General features: G+C 35.6%; 1 protein-coding gene across 1 annotated transcript in view; it reads right to left on the bottom strand.

The window, feature by feature from the left end:
- The window catches only part of LOC140667310 (uncharacterized), a 76979-nt gene that overhangs the window by 40806 nt on the left and 16048 nt on the right, over positions 1–20125 (bottom strand). The window contains exon 2 of the mRNA XM_072895108.1: positions 17549–17616. The gene's annotated coding sequence lies outside the window, so the exon portion shown is untranslated. The remainder of the gene's footprint in view (positions 1–17548; positions 17617–20125) is intronic.

Raw genomic sequence — 20125 nt, 5'->3', positions numbered from 1 at the left:
CGCGGAAGCAATTGTAGAATCGTTCCGCCGCCTTTGTACCGCGCGCACGAGCGTTAATTCGCGTCGCTCGTGCGCGCCAATTCACCGCGGATGTCCTGCCTTTTGTTCACCTCCGCGAGGGACAATGATACCTCGCGAAAGCGACACTCTCCGGATTTATCTATTCGCGATGTCGTTCGTGAGACGTCGTCGAATGAGACGATTCGTTCGACGCGATAAAAATTTGACGCCTCTCCTCCCTCCCCGAGAGTCGTTTTCTCTTTCTCTCTCTCTCTCTCTCTCTCTCTCTCTCTGTCTGTCTGTCAACACGAGACATCCGGTGCGTGTGCGCTTCTGGTAGTTTCGCTGCCGCCCCGACAATGCACGCGTAAGCGGAGTACAAGGTTCAGAGTTCGGGAGGAAGCAAACGGCGGTGCGTTTTGCCGAGACTAATTTTAGATGTATTTCGACGTGATATCGTGGCCCCGCAAAGTAAGAAATTAACAGCGAGTGTGGCGTTTCGGAAAGGAGAGAATAATTAGCAGCAGAATTAAGCTGCAGGATTTAATCAATACCTCGCATGTTGCTTGATAAAATTAATTCGGCGATACGGTGAAGAGGACGAGAATGTCGCGACACCTCGAGAAATTGAAGTACTTTATCAATTACGAGCGATAAAACTGCAATTCTCAGACGTTCATCAGTGCAACTATCTCGAGCGCGTAACAAGATAAAGAGCGTGTGGGAATGCGCACAATCGGTGGCGTTTTCTCTTTCCCCTTTTCGGTCCGAAATCACCGAGTAATTTCGTCGTCAAGTGAACATTGCACTTGCAACGCGTGTCTGCGAATTTTCACCAGGAGCAATTGAAAGGGTTAAAGGTGCCGACACGCGCGCGTCAAATGAAGGACCGCGCTGTCCATCGTCAGGAAGAGGAAAGTATTGTATATATCGTGTTTAACGGCTTCCCCTCCCATCCCCCAACCCCTCTCTCCAACTCCGCGACAATGCCTGCCATTTGTTGCCACCGTTACTGCTACCTTATCGTACTTCCGCACCGACTGTATATGTATATATGTAGCGCAAAGTTGTATCGGCAAAAAAAGAAACGATTTCTCGCGCAAGAATAAATCGAGAACGTGCGATAAAATTTCTTCCAGTGCATTCGACTCTCCAAAAAATTTAATGATTTCGAATGATGATGTTGTAAATTTATCTTGATGTAATTGTGATTTTATTAATACGTACGATAAAAAAAATATTATCATTTAATAAAACAAAAATAATTCAAATTACCGAAGATGTTGGATAATAAAGTATCCAAATGACTTTTATTTCTTTCAGTAAGAAATGCTTTTTGTAAATTATATTTTCAAAATTATAAGGAAATATTTATGTTTTTTTTTCTCTCTCTTTCTCTCTTTAAAGCCGGAACTATCTTGTTTATTTAATAACAGTTCTCGACTTATTGATATAGTTTCGAAGTCGCAGTAAATATTTCTGTGTCAGTTATTTTTTTTTTTTTTTTTTTTGCAAAAATACGTGCGGAAAATAACGAGCCGATGCCTCGGTCCTCTCTCGCGATATTGCAATTTTGTCCGCGCGGGTCAAACGAGAGGATCTGCGTCGCACCATCGAGAGAAACTCATCAACGTATTCGAACGCGATGCACATTTCCGGCTCGCGTTTGCGACAGAAATAAATTGGGGAAAATCGGCTCGGCTTGCGAACGGAGAAATGAAAGGGAAAGAAAACAAAAAAAAAAAAAAAAAAAAAAAAAAAGTATTCCGGAATGCGGAAGGAAAAGTGCTCATGCGCGAATGCAACAACGTCAAATATTTGCGTGCGAAAACAGTTGCGTCCTCGCACGCTCGAATTTGTACATACTCGATGAATGCCGAAAGAGAGAGAAGAAAAACCTATGAGATTGATATTTCTTTGTGTCGGAATTTTTGGAGAATAAGAATTATCACCGGAAATGAATAAAAATTATCAGCGATTCGAAACCGAGATACTTATCATACCAAAACACGCGAATGGATCTCGATACAAGATAAATTATGAATATGAGAAATCTCATTCCTGTGCTTTTTGCGTCGAAAGGAGATATTTATTTAACAAAATATCCAGAAAAGTCTATTATATCAATAAGAGGAAAAAAAACATCAGATTAAAAATAAATAAAATTGAATAAAACAAAAATACGATTAAAAATTAAAATTAAAATCACGATATTTCCACATCTTCCACAATTTACTCCACGCACGATGAATAATCGAAGAACGAAGATAAGACGTTCACAGCCCGAATAATAATAATATACATGAAGAGGCCATAATTCGCGGTCGTAAAATGCGTGACAGCGCAATTCTCGCGTCGCGATTTTTATGCCACAGAAATTTGCGCGCTCGTGGTGACTTAAATCACTCGCTTCCCTCTCGCTCGCCTCGCTTAATTCGCGAGATCGTTAATTTTCTTGTCGCCGTGTCGCGGAAAATTCGAGAATCGGTATCGCTGGTCGCGTTGTCGCCGCGAAACGCGGCGTGAGTCATGTCACGCGGTCGTCCCAAGTTTCTGCCGTTCCGATAAACGCAATCGTATTCAACTGATACAGCGCCGGTGTTATCGTTCGCAAGAAAAGTATGTCTAACGTAATCGCATACGCGTTACAATTCGCATTGACAATTGACTCGACGTTACCGTCGTCCTTGAAATTACGATCTTACAGCTTTATACCATCAGACTATATTTACGAAGATAAGCCATAAATTAACAAAAGTTTCACGCAAATAAATTTGTCATCGTCAAATTGCGTTTAATACAAAAAAAAAAAAAAAAAAAAAAAACATATATCTACAACTGACTCTGTTAAATCGCTTATTCGCGAGATTAGGGACGGACGTTTTTGAGGAATCGCGAAAGACCGGAAATGCGCGTCGTGATCGCAGCAGTGTCCTACAAAGTTCCAGGGTAAGCGCAAGCTGAAAACGCATCGTTTCGGAACGTCCGGATTGTCGCAAGGTGCGCAGATTCGAGCGCGTCTTGTTTTGCGTCTTGCGTAACGCGATACGCAACGAGAGGAACGGGAGGGGTACAAGTGAGTAGCGGGGAAGGGAGGGAGGGAGAGAGGAGAGGGCGTTTCTGCCGCAAACGGAAATCGTATCCGCGCGTTGCGTAAGAATCGTAAGGACTGGCCGACTGACGACAACGACAGCGTGTAATCGTATCGCGGGTAAGTGGCGTGCACTTATACAAAACATGGCGCAAACCTTCAATATGAATTTATGGGAGATCTTTGGACTTGTTCCTTCGCGATAATAAACGTTGAATCAAGCCAGAAGAATAGAACGAGAGAAGGCGAAGTATACTAGAGTCTATTTAAATTTCTATCTCTGTTGTCCTCATTAATAATTATTATAAATTCCTCCAGTAACACTTTTGATATTTCATAAAATAAGTAACAATCATATCATCGCTAATATGATTATATCACCAATAATTTTAAATTCCTTCGCTCTTCTGCGAGGTATTTTTTTTCAAAGGTTTTTTACGTTTGCATAGGTCATTTTTATATTACATCAAAATATTTTATGGAATATTTTAGAATGTTTAATATTATATATAATTAAAAGTCTTAATAAAATACTGCACACAAGAGCGGAATAGAATTTAAAAATTATTAGATTACTGATATCTAAATCAAGAGTGTGTTATTGCAAGAATTTAATAATTACTGATGATAATTATTTAATATCTCGTATTATAAAATTAAGTTAAATTCGTTTGTTCGACTTTACTCTCATTCACGTTCATCGCCGGACATTTTGCTCGGAAGCGGTCGTGTTGATAACATCTACGCGACGTTATTAAGACACGCGCGAGCGTAATTCGGACGTAACGCGAGCCACGCTTCGGTGAGTACGCTTTGCCGCCGTTGGACCCCCCATTCATGAGAAGGCGCGGATTCTATAAGCGGCTTCACGAGCGCTCGGCCGAGCCGAGTCGGTTCACTCGATTTCATTCATTTGACGGATAATCGTCGTGTTCCTGTTTGCGGCTCGGCACAGGGACGTGCCAAGCGCGACAGAGCGAGCCGTCCCCATGCTCAAGGTCCCGGGTTCCGAAGCTTCGCGGTGCATCGTATTGTCTTTTGCTGCACCTCTTCGAGTAAGCGATGTAGGAAGTTGCTGAGTCGCGTTGTTACGAGATGACGACGCGGAATTTTCTCGCCTACCATAGCGACGACGATGCCGCGCGAGTCGTCGAGATTTTACAAGAGACCACCGCGTGTGTACAAGTCTCCTAGCATTCGTTACGTTTTCTCGGCCGTGCCTCGTCGCCGCGAAGCGTTTACTTGTTTTGACGATAGCTTTAAATTTTCTATAGGAGGACAATAACCCCGAAATATAGATGTGGGTCAGAGTCAGAATTAAAAAAAAAAAAAAAAAAAGAAAAAGAAATATATTTATACATACACAGATGTCATTGTTCATATAATATTTAGCGACCAGCAGTTTGATCAGTTGTACTTTTCGATGCTTTCAAACTTGTAACATATACAGCATGTAAGTGTATTTACAATTTGGAGGAAATAATATTTTTTTCATAATAACGAAGGAGGCAATAAAGAAAGCATTCGTAAGTGGATATGTATTATTTTTTGACGTACTATTGCTAAATCGAGTTTATGTATAAAAATTAATATATGTCTCGGTAAAAAATTTTAAAATGCTTTATTTATTCATTAAAAATAAAAGAAAAAGAAAGAAGAGTATATATTATCTCTGCTTTTCTAAATTATTTATTTTCAAATAAATAAATTAAAGAGAACAAATCATTTAATTACTTTAAATATATAAATAAAAACAGTGTATAAAATAAAATATTAATGGATGAATATTTAATAATTTTGGGTAGAATACAACAATTAAGTATATCCATGTTAATAATGAAATGGACAAATAACTTTGTTGATATTTTGAAACATATTTGTAGATTTAAAAAAATATTTTTAAACATTATTATTTATACATTAGAAAAAAGGCAATTACATATAATTTAAAAATTTATTTAGCAATATAAATAGTTTCGTATAATGTCTTAGGTAGATATTAAAATAGTTTACGATTCTCCAAACATATTTGCTCCTATTTTCTATGACTAAAATAGAAATATATCGATTATCTACATATACAAATGAAACTATCATATTATAAATTTTATATATATTCTAATATAAATGTAGATTGTGCATAAAACCATCGTGTATCGATCCAAATCATGCTACTAAAAATAATATAAATTTTGTCTTACTGTTTAACGTCGAATGTCTTTCTATCTTTTCCAATACATTTATATAGCTACGGTCGTTTATATAATCTTTCTTATTCCTTTCCTTGCTCAATCGAGGAATTTTACTTTTTTCGCGACACGCGCCTCATAAGGCGCGAAATTAATCAGCTGTGCGCAAAACGTATGCGTGCACGTGCCTCGTGCACGCACAGGCGGGCCAGCACGGCTCGGCCACGGTCATCTCGAGACCTTCTTGCACAGCCACCACACTCGTACACACAGACATACATATACACGCATGACACGCGAATCGCGAGGCGAATTACGCAACAGCGCAATCGCGTGTACCGCAACATAACGACGAGTTCCACGATATAACGACCGGTCGCACGACTTGTATTCTCTCTACTAACCTTAGATATCTCTCTCTCTCTTTCTCTCTCTCTTCTCTTGCCATTCATATACTCGTTGAGTATAAAAACTAGAGGTTTTGATGTAATCAAATATTAATAAATAAATAAATATTTCGATGGAAAACACTATAATTTTAAAATCCCAAAATTTCATTCTCATTCATAATATAATTCTTTATGGTATAAATATAATTAATAAATTTTATAGGAAATAAACCATCAAACGTAAATAATGTAGAAATATAAATCAATAATGTATAAAAGTAATGATGTTTATAATGTATACATTAATAAATAATATGAAATATTCATATTATTTATTGTTCATATAATATTTAGCATAATTTATTCGACGAGAAATAACAAATATTGACATTAATCGTAATTCGTAGAATAAATAAAATAATATGAAATTTATCAATGAAAAAAATATTATAAATAATGATAATCCATATAAAGATCATACGTCTTTTAAATAATTATTAGTTTGACAAATTATAAAAACTAATCTTAAAGTTCATAATTTTAAAATAATTAAATAATAAAAACTAATCTTAAAGTTTATAATTTTAAAATAATTAAATAATGTCACAATAAAAGATAAAAATCACAAAATTTAAAACAATTCCAATATTTATTCATAAATAAATTTTGAAATATAAATAAACAGTTCTTTATCTCGTATTTGAGTGAAATTTCGTAATTGAGAAAAAATGATAATCGCGATGCTATTTTCATACTTGACGAAAAGGTTTTGATGAAAGCGATAAATGTTTTAGTTGAGCTGTCGAGTCGACATCGTTGTCATTCATTTTTCAAAAGCGATAACGCGACGATTCTACAAACAGGGTCAAACTTGTTTTTTTGTTTTATATCATTTCCGAGAACACGCGCGATACACGTTGGAAACATTCGGCATAAACGGTTCTTCCCCAGTGAAAATATCGCAACAAACTCGCAACGTTTTCAAGTATACGACTTGTAACATTATGTTAGATAACAATTTTGCCGGCGGTAAATTAGATATTGGAAAACGTGCGAGAGATACGGTTTCTTTAACCATGAATGGTGTTAATTTTTGTTTTGCAAAAATAGGTTTTTTTTTCAGGCAAAACATATTGGAAACACGTTGAAAAGTAAAATGCGTTATAAACATCAACGAAACTATATCGCTATCGAGAAGTTCTATCGAGCGTGGCGGAGTAACATTGCTGCGCGCAATCATGCAGTGAGCCTGAAATGCGATTATCGATTTATCAGCGCGCACTTATCAGAGAGCGACCGGACTAACAAAACGATCTCATGAAAACGATCGTAGCGAATGTTGTTGCTTGTTGCTTATGTAATTTCGTAGCGTAATATCGCTCTCGTATTTTAACGAGATTGATACCGACGCGCTGTCCAGTATTAATCAAACGTTCCTTTGATTTGATGGCGACGTCGAACTTGTAGTCCAAAATCTCGATATCATTAAAGGATTATAAGAAATTTCAAAAAATTGAATTTTTTTATTATTATTAATTTAATGTAATGAAAACTAATTAGTTTTAAATAGAAATTTGAAATATTTATTATAATGTTATAGACCACAGTACATTATAAGTTTACGTTGCAAAATTTTCAACACGTTTTTCTTGAATCACTATTTTTCAAAGTGATAATGACCGAAAGAATTTAAATACGATTAATCAAACTCATTTGAAAATTTAAAGTAATATTTTTAATGACATTCCGCATCAGTGTCTTTTTTCAAGTTATAAAGAAGCAACTTCTTTAAAAAAAACTCAATTCCTTTGGATGTCTAAGTTTAAAAGATAGTTTTTAAAAATTCTTTCCATGAATCAAAAATGACAAGTAAAGAGAAAATATTATTTAGTATTTTTATTTTAAATCATTTTCGATGAATCTTAGTCATCATACAATTATAGTCATTATTGTTCTTCTATTTAAATATTTGTTGCAATTTTTCATCTTAATTTTATTAAAAAGTTATATATTTTTTAATAAAAATATTATTTATATTTTTTTAAATAACAATTTTAATTAAAAAAAAAGAAAATATATGTTTTAAAAAATGTCTTTAGAATTCATTATACTTTTACTCTTTAGGTTCATATATGTGTCGGTTTATGTTTCTAATTACAGTTTAAAGTAAACTATGTGGATTGAAAGCATCCGAGGAATCTCTATTTACATACATGTACATATATACACATTTTTTCCGATACAACAATGAAAATAATATTTTATTTTAAATAAAAATAAAATTAACTGCGAAAAAAATTGATGCCGATAAAATTAAGAGAAATCAGAAATTCTACGAAAAGATAATACAAAGTACTATGATGAAAAGATATTATACACTTCCACAATACAATAACGCTGACCGTGTTAGTTGTTGCGCCAACGAGGCATGAGGTAAGAACCAAGTATCGAATGCGCGGCGGCTAAAAAGGAAAGTTGCTATTGGCATCTAATAAACGGCGCGTTTCTGCGCGATGCGTAACCATGTGTCACTTGACTCGCGCTAATAATCGATCGGCCGCCGATCGACCTTCGAACATTGAAATATTGCGCACAACGTACCTGTGGCAGTCCAACGCGTCCAAGGTCCTCGCGATTAGTGGGTCATAGTATATATACCATACATCGTTTAAGCGAAGGCGACTAATTCGCGATGCGATTAAACGCGCGCCAAATCCAATTAACCTCAGAGAAATTAACAGACTCGTATCCGCATTCGATAACACGCGCGGAATCAAGGAAAGAATGCGAGTAGGAGATTATATCGAATTATATAGTATATCAAATGAAAATAGAAAAAAGTTGCTAACGTTTATGTTAAATGTATAGCCTATAGCCTGACGATAAAAGAGTGCAAGCACACTTATTAACTCATTTGTCTATCGTTCTTTGATAATTACAAAGATAAAAAAAGATAGCGAACATCTGCACATGTATGAAACATATATAATACATATATACAACATATGTAAAAGGACCTTAGGAAGCTAAGGAATTTAAACAATTTTTTTTAATTTCAAAAGTCTAATTATTAAAAAAAAAAAAGTAGAAAGAACAGAAAATAAAAATTAATAAATTTAATCTTTAATAATTATATATACAATATTTTATTTTAATTATATAGTAGATATATAATAATCATTATAATTAATTATTATTATTAATAAAATAATAATAAAATTATTTTTTATTGTATATATTAATTAATATATACAACATCAAAGAGTACAATTAAATAAACCGTAGGAATGTTTAGAATAAACAAATTTTTTTATTTTTGTTATTACTTTTTTGTTTTTTTATCTGTGCGATCAAGAAAATAAGCGGATGCGATTTTCAACTTAAGCGATAACGCGGACTCGACCCAAAATTGATCGACGAATTTTTATTATAAAGATTATTCGGCATTGTTATCGAAAAACTCGATTTATTTTGCACGCGCGCGCAAGAACAAGATTAAACTCTCTAACGATTCGTACGCAATTAAAGTTATATATAGGTATACATGTTGTAACGATTGATCCTGCTTAAAATACTCTCTTGAAATACAAATTTTTTCAATTCGACTTTTCGGAAATATCATGCAAATCTAATCATCTCTCCACTTTGTACTAAATAATATTTAATGTATACATTTAATCAATTGAATTAATATTGACATAGTGAATTCGTTTATATAGATGAAGTCATATAATAATAATGTAAAAAATAAAGAGATAATTTGTCATTTTATTTTTTGTGGCGATATCAAAGATGAAGAGTGTTACATATGTAATTATATTTTAAGAAAAAGGGAATTCTAATTAATGCGTTGTGTTTAGAAAATAATGGCGGCTTGGGAATGTTTGCGTTTTCTCATATGTACGACCTTGAGCTGGTGCACGTTCGCGATCGTCCTGGCGATTATTTAACGCGACGGCATATAAATCGTCGTCGACGTAACGACAGCATAATTTACGAACGTTACGCTATAGTGATGCTATAGTGTCTCCCCTCCCCCCCCCCCCGTTCCCTAGATGTCGCCGTCGTCCTTGAATTTTTCCTTCCGGTCGCGTCATAAATTTTGACAGTAGGAAATAGGCTTGTGATGGCGCGCATTGCGGCTATTGTTCAGCGTCCACCGAAAGGAAATTATATTATTAGCCACGTGTTTCAGCAACATGGTGGTAAGTATATTACTGACGAAGCCAATTATTTTCTTATTAGCTTCATTTTTTCCTTTTTAAAACGAAGAGAGAAGAAAAGGGAGTCATGCGCTTCTTCCTCAGACATATCAAGTTTATTATAGTTTTTCACAAAGAAAGAGAGAACTCGCGTAGGTATCGATTTTAATTGTGATAAAAAAAAAAAAAAAGATATGTATTTATGTATTCTTTATTTGTGTAAAAATTGCCCAAACAATAAAATAATGTAATAAAGAAAAGTCATCTTTTTAATGCTGTTATCTTAAATAATTTTATGTTGGAAAAAGTTTAACCAGCAATTTTTATCTTTAAAAAACACAGTTTCTATTTTATCGCGTTGTATATATTTTTCTTAAACTTGTCATACACATATATCTCTTTTTAATAGCTGCGATTTTTATGTTAATGGCAATTTTAACGGAATGTAATTCTCAATTTCTATATAAAATTTTTATCGCACAAGTGATTTTTAAACAACCGTTTTCAAAATAATGTATAAAAAAGATATATAAAATAATTCCTTTTCGAAAAAAACTCAAGCTAAAAATATATTGAAAAAGTCTTAAATAATTGTATAGAGTCTCGTAATATGACAAATATCAATTTTCCTGCCAATGTCTCGACAAATTGGCTCGACACTCTGCAATAATTTATTATATAATTCAATGAAATGTAAACAAAAGATTTAAGAGAGAAAAGTTATATAAATTAATGAGAATGACTATATATAAACTTGTGAAAATAGAATAATCACAAATATTTTATTCTTCTCATCATAATAGAAATTAATTACTCGAGACCTTTTACGAAATATACATATATCTAAAATATTTATTTTTGACATGTAAAATCAATCAAATATTTCAAATAAAATTTTAATTAATATACGAAAAATTTTAAAATTTTAATTAATATACACAATTACTTTTTTAACATTCATATTTTTTGTATACGTATTTGTGGAGAGAATAGTAATACATAATAAATATTTGAAAACAGTTAAACATTTTCTATTTCTATAGAATATGTATTTATTGTGTGTGCTTATCGTCGACGTTAAAAAAATTCTTCATCCGTTACGCGAGACGATATACGTCATCTAAAATCCACGATGTCACCTGTATTAGCAAGAAGCAAGGTCTTTCCATCCAGTGGAATAATACCGGCAGTGATCGGTCAAAGCCGCGCGCGATATATATAATAAAGTGTAGCGAGACAGAGATGGTTGAATGGTGGTGGAATAGTACTAGACAATAGCTAGAAGTCTGTATGTATCACACATTTGGACGCAGTATTTTAATACAGCGTAGCATCTTTTATTGCGAATTTTTCTCGCGATGACACGTACGTTTTCGCGATTATTAAATGTAATTCGCAAAAAAGGCTCATGTATGAAAGAATTTCTTAATGACGTTCTTAATTAATTCTTTGCAGTATATCTCTCATTTCATGAAAAGAGTCAACAATCGCGAGACGTACTAATTATTATATAGTCGTCAAAGAAGCTATAAAAATCTCTTCCGAGTTACTCACCGCATGTTATTTACACAGCAATATTATATTTTTGTTCATACATATATTACGAAAGTATCAAGCATATGTTTATACAATATCTAATCTTCTCTTTGACGCAATCGAGACTCTATAATGATCGTTCTCGTTATATTTAATCAATTTACTTCGTACATTACAAGGTCGAATATAATTAGAGATAAAAGTATTGTGACAGACAATGTGGCGCTACTTTGTCGCATGCCAGAGAGCCATAGCGGTTTCTCGACGGCAAATATAGCGTGAATTAATTAACACATATTTAGTGACATTTTACTTCACATACGTTTCACCCGACATGATAATCAATTAATCTTCAACAAATAAACATTGTGAAAAGAGCGTCCTAAGGTTTACGAGATTCACATGTTAATAAATGAAGTCTAGTAAACTAATCTCTCTCTCTCTCTCTCTCTCTCTCTCTCTCTCTCTCTCTCTCTCTCTCTCTCTCTCTCTCTCTCTCTCTCTCTCTCTCTCTCTCTCTCTCTCTCTCTCTCTCTCTCTCTCTCTCTCTCTCTCTCTCTCTCTCTCTCTCTCTCTCTCTCTCTCTCTCTCTCTCTCTCTCTCTCTCTCTCTCTCTCTCTCTCTCTCTCTCTCTCTCTCTCTCTCTCTCTCTCTCCTCTCTCTCCGCTTGACGGATGATCTAAAGTCTCGGACACTTTATCCGCTGTCAATGAGATTAATCCGAGGCGTCGATCGATTTGGAAAGGGGATTATTAATGCATCTGTCGTCGCGTCGTATAAACAAATTTTTCATCAAACGGCGCTAAGAGACGCAACTCCGAAAATATTTCGGCGCCGAAAAACACGCGGCCAAGCGAGACATCGATTCGTGATTGGTCAATCGAACATATTGTCGAGATAAAAGAAGAGGAGAAGGAGGAGAAGGTGGAAGAAGAAGCAGAAGATCGATCGTCCGGAGGGAGAGCCGCTGCCAAAAACAGCGATGTGGCAATCGCCGCGTTCTTTTATGCCCTGCCAGCTTAGCCTCCTCTCGCCACTGCCGTTTTAATTTAAGACCACCCCTTCAAATGTCACGAATACGCATTCCGTTTCACGCCGGCTCGCCGCGAGATTGAAAACACTGGGCTTTCGCGCGAATGCGTCTACGCGCGACAGTTATTTCGCTTCCCGTCAAAAGCGTTAACAAAAGCCAGATTTCGCTAATTCGTTTTTGATGACGACAGTCTGGCTGCCAACACGTGTTACGTCAAATCCCCCCTCGAAGCGGTTCTATCCTTCAGTCATCATCAGCGAGTTATAACAATCGATCTATAACTTGTCTCACACGCGTGAAAAAATATAATTAATAATTTTATTATGCGAGACACGAACTAAACACCGATGTTCTTGTCTATTATAAAATATTCCATCATTCCTATCCTTGTTGAACGAACGAGCGAGAAGTAATGAAGAATCGTTACAACATCGATGGGTATACTATACTGTATATATCGTGCTTCAAGTAACAATTCCGCTTCCGGTATTTTGGTTTAAAAGAGACTCGAGAAATTTCCGACCTTCAATGAGAACGCGAGATCTCGGTGAGATTCGTGCCAATCCCTTTTAATCGTGTTTACGAGCATGTCTTTGCGCAATAAAGATGCAATTTCCAGTTTACGAGCGACGAGAACTTATCGTCGCGGACTCCTTTAATAATCTCGTCACGTTTGCTAGTTAGTGTGAAATGTATAACTGGACGAATTAGAACAAGTGTATAAGTGTGTTTTTTATTTTTTTAAATTTCTTTATGTATATTTCTGTGAAAATTGATAAATCGGCAGGCCGATGTGACTGACGATCAAAATAACTTTGTTTATCTTCACAATCGCGTCAACATGTATCGCATTAAATATATAGATGTCATCATTTTGAAAAATTTGTAATGAAACTTACAAAAATGAGCTATTTTCATGTATTTCGTTTTATCTACGTGACGTATTGAAAACACTTTTTGCAATCATATAAAATTACGTATATCATTAGAACATTTAGTTTCTAAAAGAATTTTTATAAATTGCGTGTCGATTAATAAAATTAATAAAATACTTCGAATTAAATAAATATACATGTCTATTGCAAAAGTCTATTGCTAAAATCTATTGAAAGTTTATTGCGAATTAGATCAGACTCTATCAAATAATTTTTAAGTTATATCTATTCAAATTTAAAAGTTTCTTAAATCACTGAACACAAATCTGATGTCAAAATAAATCAATATATATTTAAATGACTATGAAAAATGATTATTCTTTTTCTTACGTTTGTTTTTTTATATTAAACCGTATTATTTATGTTTACAAAAATATAACACACATTATCCTTCTCTCGTCTTATTGATTAATTAACTCGCCGCACAGACGACAACAGCGTTCATGGTTACGACGACGGCTATCTTTAGGTTGGCGAACAAAGCCAAAAACATTCGATCTAGAAATGTCGATTAATCCATCAGCGCGTGTCTGCCGCATTTCCGTGCGTTCTCACTCGAAGCCGAATAATAATGACGAAACCGCGCCGACTGCACACACCCGTCGCGACCCACATTTATAAATAGAGATCTCTTCTCCGACGAGGCGAAGGTGCGTGCCGTGTGTCATCCCAGGAATATCACGGCCGACCAAGTGACCGGCGAATGCCAACGTGAATGAGACTCGGAATTATTTTACACGATGTACAATGTAGGAAAACAAAGCTATTTTACATCTAGCCGTATAACGGTAAAGTCATAATAACTTATCATCAATATATGTGTATTATTTAATCTAAATTAATAATTAAAGAAAATTACAAATATCTTTTTTATCAATTTTATTTCGCATGCGTATCTTCCTGTCCTTCCCGTGAAGTGGATCGAATAAGCAATTAGCCAGCAAGGTTTGGATACGAAATCCGCAGAGCGAGAATCTTCCTCTTATTAGACTTTAGGTATATAGTGACAGCAACTACGCGCGTAATGAAATGCATAATGCTTCCAGTGTCCTTGGCTATACCATGTCGATTACGTAATGAGTGCGAGGGAAAAGATCAAGCTCGTGATCATGAAAAGTAACCGTAAAAAAAATTTGACAAACAAGTAATAGATATTATTTTAAATACAGCAAAAATATTAAAAATCTATATTAAATATCAAAAATTATATATGTCTAAATTTGAAGAAATAATAGAATTTTAGTTGGTTTAAAAATTTAATCTTTTTTTTTCGAAATATTGCAGATCTATCGTTAGACGCGTCTGACAGATGAAACCAGATCTCGAAAATTCATAATCAGAGAGATAATAAGAGATAATAAATACACATTATATTTTCTAATTATTTCTCATTATTTTGTACAAACTCGCGAGAAAAAATCCCCTGAAAGAATCGCCGGAGGTTCTTCCAATTTTCTTCGTCCCATAATAAAAAGGCGAACGCGTGCCAGCTCAACGGAGGACACCACTTTACGTTGGCGCGAGGTATGTTGGCTGCTAAGACGATTTATCGTTGCATCGCGAGAACATTAAGGATCGTTGCTTGGCGATAGACGAAATTTAAATCAGCTTGATGTGTCGTAACGACCGAGACCGCGGGCCGTTTATATAGGAGATTGAGAAGGAACGATCTCGCCGTATTATTAGAGGTATTATTATATACCGGTGTGTTACGTCGCGATGTATATATACATATTGTATATACGCATTTCTCTCTCTCTCTCTCTCTCTCTCCTTCTTTCTTTCTCTTTCTTACGTCTGGCGTCGCATTTCGCCTTCCAATCGCGACCGCTGTAAACGCTCAAAGTTATTGCTAATGGACGAAGCATTAAGCCACGTACGCATGTTTTTACGGGATCGTACGGCGAATTTGTGAGTAGCCGAAGAAAGAATCCGCCGAGAGAAACGCCCGTCAAAATAATAAATAAGAACGATCTTTTTTTCAAGACGCACGTGTTGAATATAGACTCTTCGAGATAATATATTTACATTACCGTTTGACGAATTAACTCTGATAAACGTATAATATAAATAAAAAAATTTATTTTAGATCTCTGCCAGAATATCGCCGTCTGACTTTGAGCAATTTTATTCCGTGATCCTATTATATGCTTCATCGCGAAAAGCAGAATTATAGTGTCGGTGCGAAGATATTGAACGTCGAATATATTTACGTCGCGAATGTTACAACGTCGTTTATAGACTTCTTTTTGAGCCTTGAATTTTTATAGCTCTCGCCGCCATTGAACTTTTTGCGGTAGTAAAGATTATCGTATCGGGAAAGAATAATTGAATTGGACAATAACTTTCGATATATCATATCGATCCGAAAACTCAATGCGTATTAATCAATTAAGGAGGCAGAATGTGTCTATCGATCTATTTTAGGAAAGATTACGCGCTGAAAACGACATAGAACTGTCCTTTATCTTTCGCTCGTTTCGTGCTGATCTTTTTATCAGACGAACGTTTATTTTGCGACAATATATACTCGGTATCAGAATTAGATTCTTCGAAACAATCGTCGATGCTTTCGTCGAGATAAAGCTCGCGCAGTTGTCGTTTGCTTTATAGTGCCGTCCGAAATCGATTTCGCGCCGAAACACGAGCATTTGATTCCCTACAGCCGGCCTATACTATCGCGATTACATCGCGATTTTGTTTTTTTCCTGCCCTCGTCCTTGCACAGGGTTGCGCGTCGGAAACGGGGATGGTCCCATTCCGCCACCGTCTGCCGATTTTGTGAAAACTCACGCGTCTCGCGGGTTTAACGTGGAAGTGAAAAATATCCATCTGGAAGTCAGCCAGTGAGACTATTTCCAGAGCGAGTGGCGTAAATAGAGTGGCGTTGTTGTGGCGAACGAATGCTCGTTGTAACTTTCATGCAAAGCAATAGAAATTACAATTTGCAAGATACCAGGATGATAGTAACTTCGGGGAAAAAAAAAAGATGTGCAGAGCGTACATTTGTGGGAGAAACCTGTCGATTCAGAAATTATGCATCTGCAAATATACTTATGTATACCTTTTTCCGTCTCGATTGTAATTTACATGCGGTAACACGATAATTAAATTATATAATAATATAATACATTCAATATATTTCAAATTAAATCAGAATTTAAATTCAAATTGCAATTTTGCAATCAGATTATTCGTTTAATAAATTCATGAATTTTTGATCGTATAAATTTAAATTGAAATCAATATGATTAATGAATATCCTTTGACAAATTTGAAGTTTATCTCATATGTACAATATATCTCGCACATGCACACGCGTTTATAATTTGCGAGAGAACCTCGTATATATATATATATATATATATATAATATATCTTTCTATACAGTTTCCATAAGGTACGGAATACACACGTATCATCGCGAACATGCCATGGTCCGCGCGGTTAAAACGTCGTACTTTTGCTGCCGATAAGCGCGTATGATCGAGCTCGTAAATTCCGCTTATCAACAAAATGTCAAGTTGGCCAAGTGGATTTGCGGTAGACCGTGATCTCTCCCTCTCTCTTTCTTTCAATAGCAACATCCCAAACGGGGGGGGGGGTGGGATGCTTTTATATCGGAACGAATCGATATCGCGAGACATCACTGCGTTTTACTTGGTAATTACGTTTCACTTTTATAATTACGACTCGGGTAAATCTTATCAAGTCGACATCTATATATATATATATATATATATATATATATATATATGTATATATATCATGTTTTTTTCTCTCCTTTTTGTTGCGACGCGAAAAAAATCCCTGAGAAACGCCGTTTATCTCGCCGAGATTCCGATAGTCAGTTCTGAGAAAAGATCGCAAAAAGATAACACCCAGTATGTATCATCGTGATCTGCCTGAGATTTACATAACGTCCCTCCCCCTCCCGGTTAAATACGCGAATAATTAGCCGAGAGCTAATAAGCGTGGCATGCGCGCCAAAAGGTTAATCGCGAGACTTTTGATCGAGGTCATATTTTTCGTTATCTTGTAGGAAGACAAGCATCGCGTGTCATGTGAAAGCTCGATCGAACGGGGGAGACCCGCGCATACACGCATTGACACATTCACGCACGCACACGTACACACACATGACTCATTCCATTATCCGAGACAGGAAAGTTACCTTATTGTTCGCTATACTGGAGATCTGCCTCTGTCCTCTGTCCTCTATCCTTCAGTTTCGTCCTTCAACTGAAAGCACAAACGGAGAAACCGTTTGTTATATAAACATTCAGAAGGATAAAAAAATGATTTTTAATTTTGATATTTTCTTAAAATATGAAAGAGATATCACACGAAATATCGCGGAAATTAATGGATTTACTGTATTCTTTTTTATATTTATTCTGCAGGAAATTACGTAGTCTTTGCTGTAGAGACTTTTTTTAGAGCTATAATATTTTTATTACAAGAAAACAATTTTTTGTTGAAAAAATTACACCTTTGAATTCAGAAGTCTGTCATTTTGTAAAAACAATTTTTTTTTTTTAAATCAGCTACGTTAAAAAGATTAGATTTATTAATATATTTAAACAATTTGTAATTTTTTTTTGTTTTAAATAAACTGTGAGAAAGCTATGAGAGGATTATCGCAAATCATTACGATGAATAAATTTGGGTCAATGATTATGCTAAATTTTAAGAGCATGCATTAATATATGTATATGACTTGTTCCATTTATAACACTCACTAATATACGTGTAAGATATTGATTAATAAAACTGAAGAAAATAAAGTTGATAGTTTTTACAAAAAAAAAGAAAAAATTCATAAAAGTAGACATCTTGTTTATTCTTTTGCTGTATGTCTTCTCTTAAACTATACGTATGTATCGTGCGCGCGCGCGCGAGCGACAAATCAGCTGTTTTTACCGTACGGACAGAAATAAACTGCAGTTCCGTTTAATAAAAAGAAATGATAATTACGACTTTATGCTCCGCCGAATAATGACAAAACGTCTCATAAATCGAGATTTAATCTTTAGCCATTATCGATCAACTCGGTAGACATTTCGTTCTGTTTTCATTTTGTTCCAATCTCAAAAACACGTTCGCTAGAGCTTCAATGGATACAAGGAAACGGGAAACGAAAATGGCATTCGCGTTTACGCAAAAAAATTTCAATAGAATCGCACAACGTTGTAATGGTATGCGCGAAAGCACATAATAAAAACCTGTATCGAACTGAATGTCAGAGAAAATCATTCAAAGAACCATTCTGTATGACAAAAACAAGGCAAAAAATTATGTTTGGCGAATCGTGACGTAGACGCGAATTGCGCGACTCGTAATTGCAATGACCGTGAACCAAGCAGAGTCTTGCTAGTCAAGGTTCACAGGTTAAAGTTCGTGCGGCGATGCGTACGTCGTCGCGTGTTGTGGTCGACGCTGTTTATGTGAGTCACTACGAAACAATCTATCTCGTTGATATTTTAGATCTTATTCTCCCTAATCTCTTAATAAAATTAAATTTCTTCTCGTAAAATATCCATCTATCGTCAATAGAAAAAAGATGGGAGATTGTTACAAATTTTAAGAATTCCAACAAAATAAATTTCGCGATGTATTAACGGTACGTAAAACGATAGGGGGTTCTGAAAAATTTTGGCAATGTTAAAAATAAGGAGGATCTTCTGAATAGTCCTTGTTACACATTGCATTCTTTTAAATCGAATAAATATGCGAATATATATCCGAGGAGAGAAGACTTTATGGAATAAATATTAAGTAGTTCTTTTGTGTCACGTATTCGCTATTCGATGAAATATTGCAACATCTAGAGGCACTGACACATTGGTTTAATTCGATACGTTTCGACGATGGCGCACATTTGAGTTATTGCGATTTTGCGATTTCTTCGACGAAGGCGCGTCAATGGTGATTCAGCGCGTGTCAATGCAAACAATAGACTTCTTGTTATCGCTTATTTGCGCCTATTATTAAGCGTTTAGGAAGAGCAGATGTGACGATATGTCGGCGATTAGAGAGAAAAGAAGAAGAAAGGAAAAAAATAAACACGACACTTTCCTGATGCGTTTTCGTGACGTCCGCCTGGTGGAATGCCTGATAATTTCCGCCGTGCGAGAATGGTCGGAGAATAATTTCGCGAGACACGCCCGTGAGTCACGTCGAACGGCTCTGTGACCTGATCCAATTTCGAAATAATCCCCGAAAGAAAAGAAAAGGAGAACTTTCGGGCACTTTTCCTCCCCTGCGCTTGCGGGCAGATGAAATACGCAATCGCGAGAGTCTGCTCGAGTCGAAAATATACAACGTGTGTTTGGCTTTGTGAAAAAAAGATTCTAAAACGGTAGAATGAATCGTGCACGTGTCGTGCCATCGATTACCGATGCGCGAAAATACTCTTCACTGAAATACCCTTCAAAATTAGCGTAGCTAGTTCGAGAGAAAAAGCTCCTGACATCGTGTAATCTGACACATTTTATTTCGAAATGCCAAAATCTTGAGAATATTTTTGAGCAATTGATATTCTATAATCCGTGGAGAATTTTGACACGCGAATGGTTACTGTCGGTAAAAGCTATCGATACCACCGATTGGCGAGGCTTCCAAGATTGAGCCTGTTGAAAATAAACGGGAAGTCAAACAAACACTGACGCAATCGCGTCAATCACGTCGCGCGAAATTCCGGGTTTCGAGTGATGCTAACGATCGCTTTCATAATAATAAAGTGAACGTG

The sequence above is a fragment of the Anoplolepis gracilipes genome, chromosome 6 (genome assembly GCF_047496725.1).
Source record: "Anoplolepis gracilipes chromosome 6, ASM4749672v1, whole genome shotgun sequence".
In the NCBI taxonomy this organism is placed as follows: Eukaryota; Metazoa; Arthropoda; class Insecta; order Hymenoptera; family Formicidae; genus Anoplolepis; species Anoplolepis gracilipes.
Note: the sequence above shows the minus strand (reverse complement) of the source record. Positions and strands in the feature narration are given on the sequence as shown.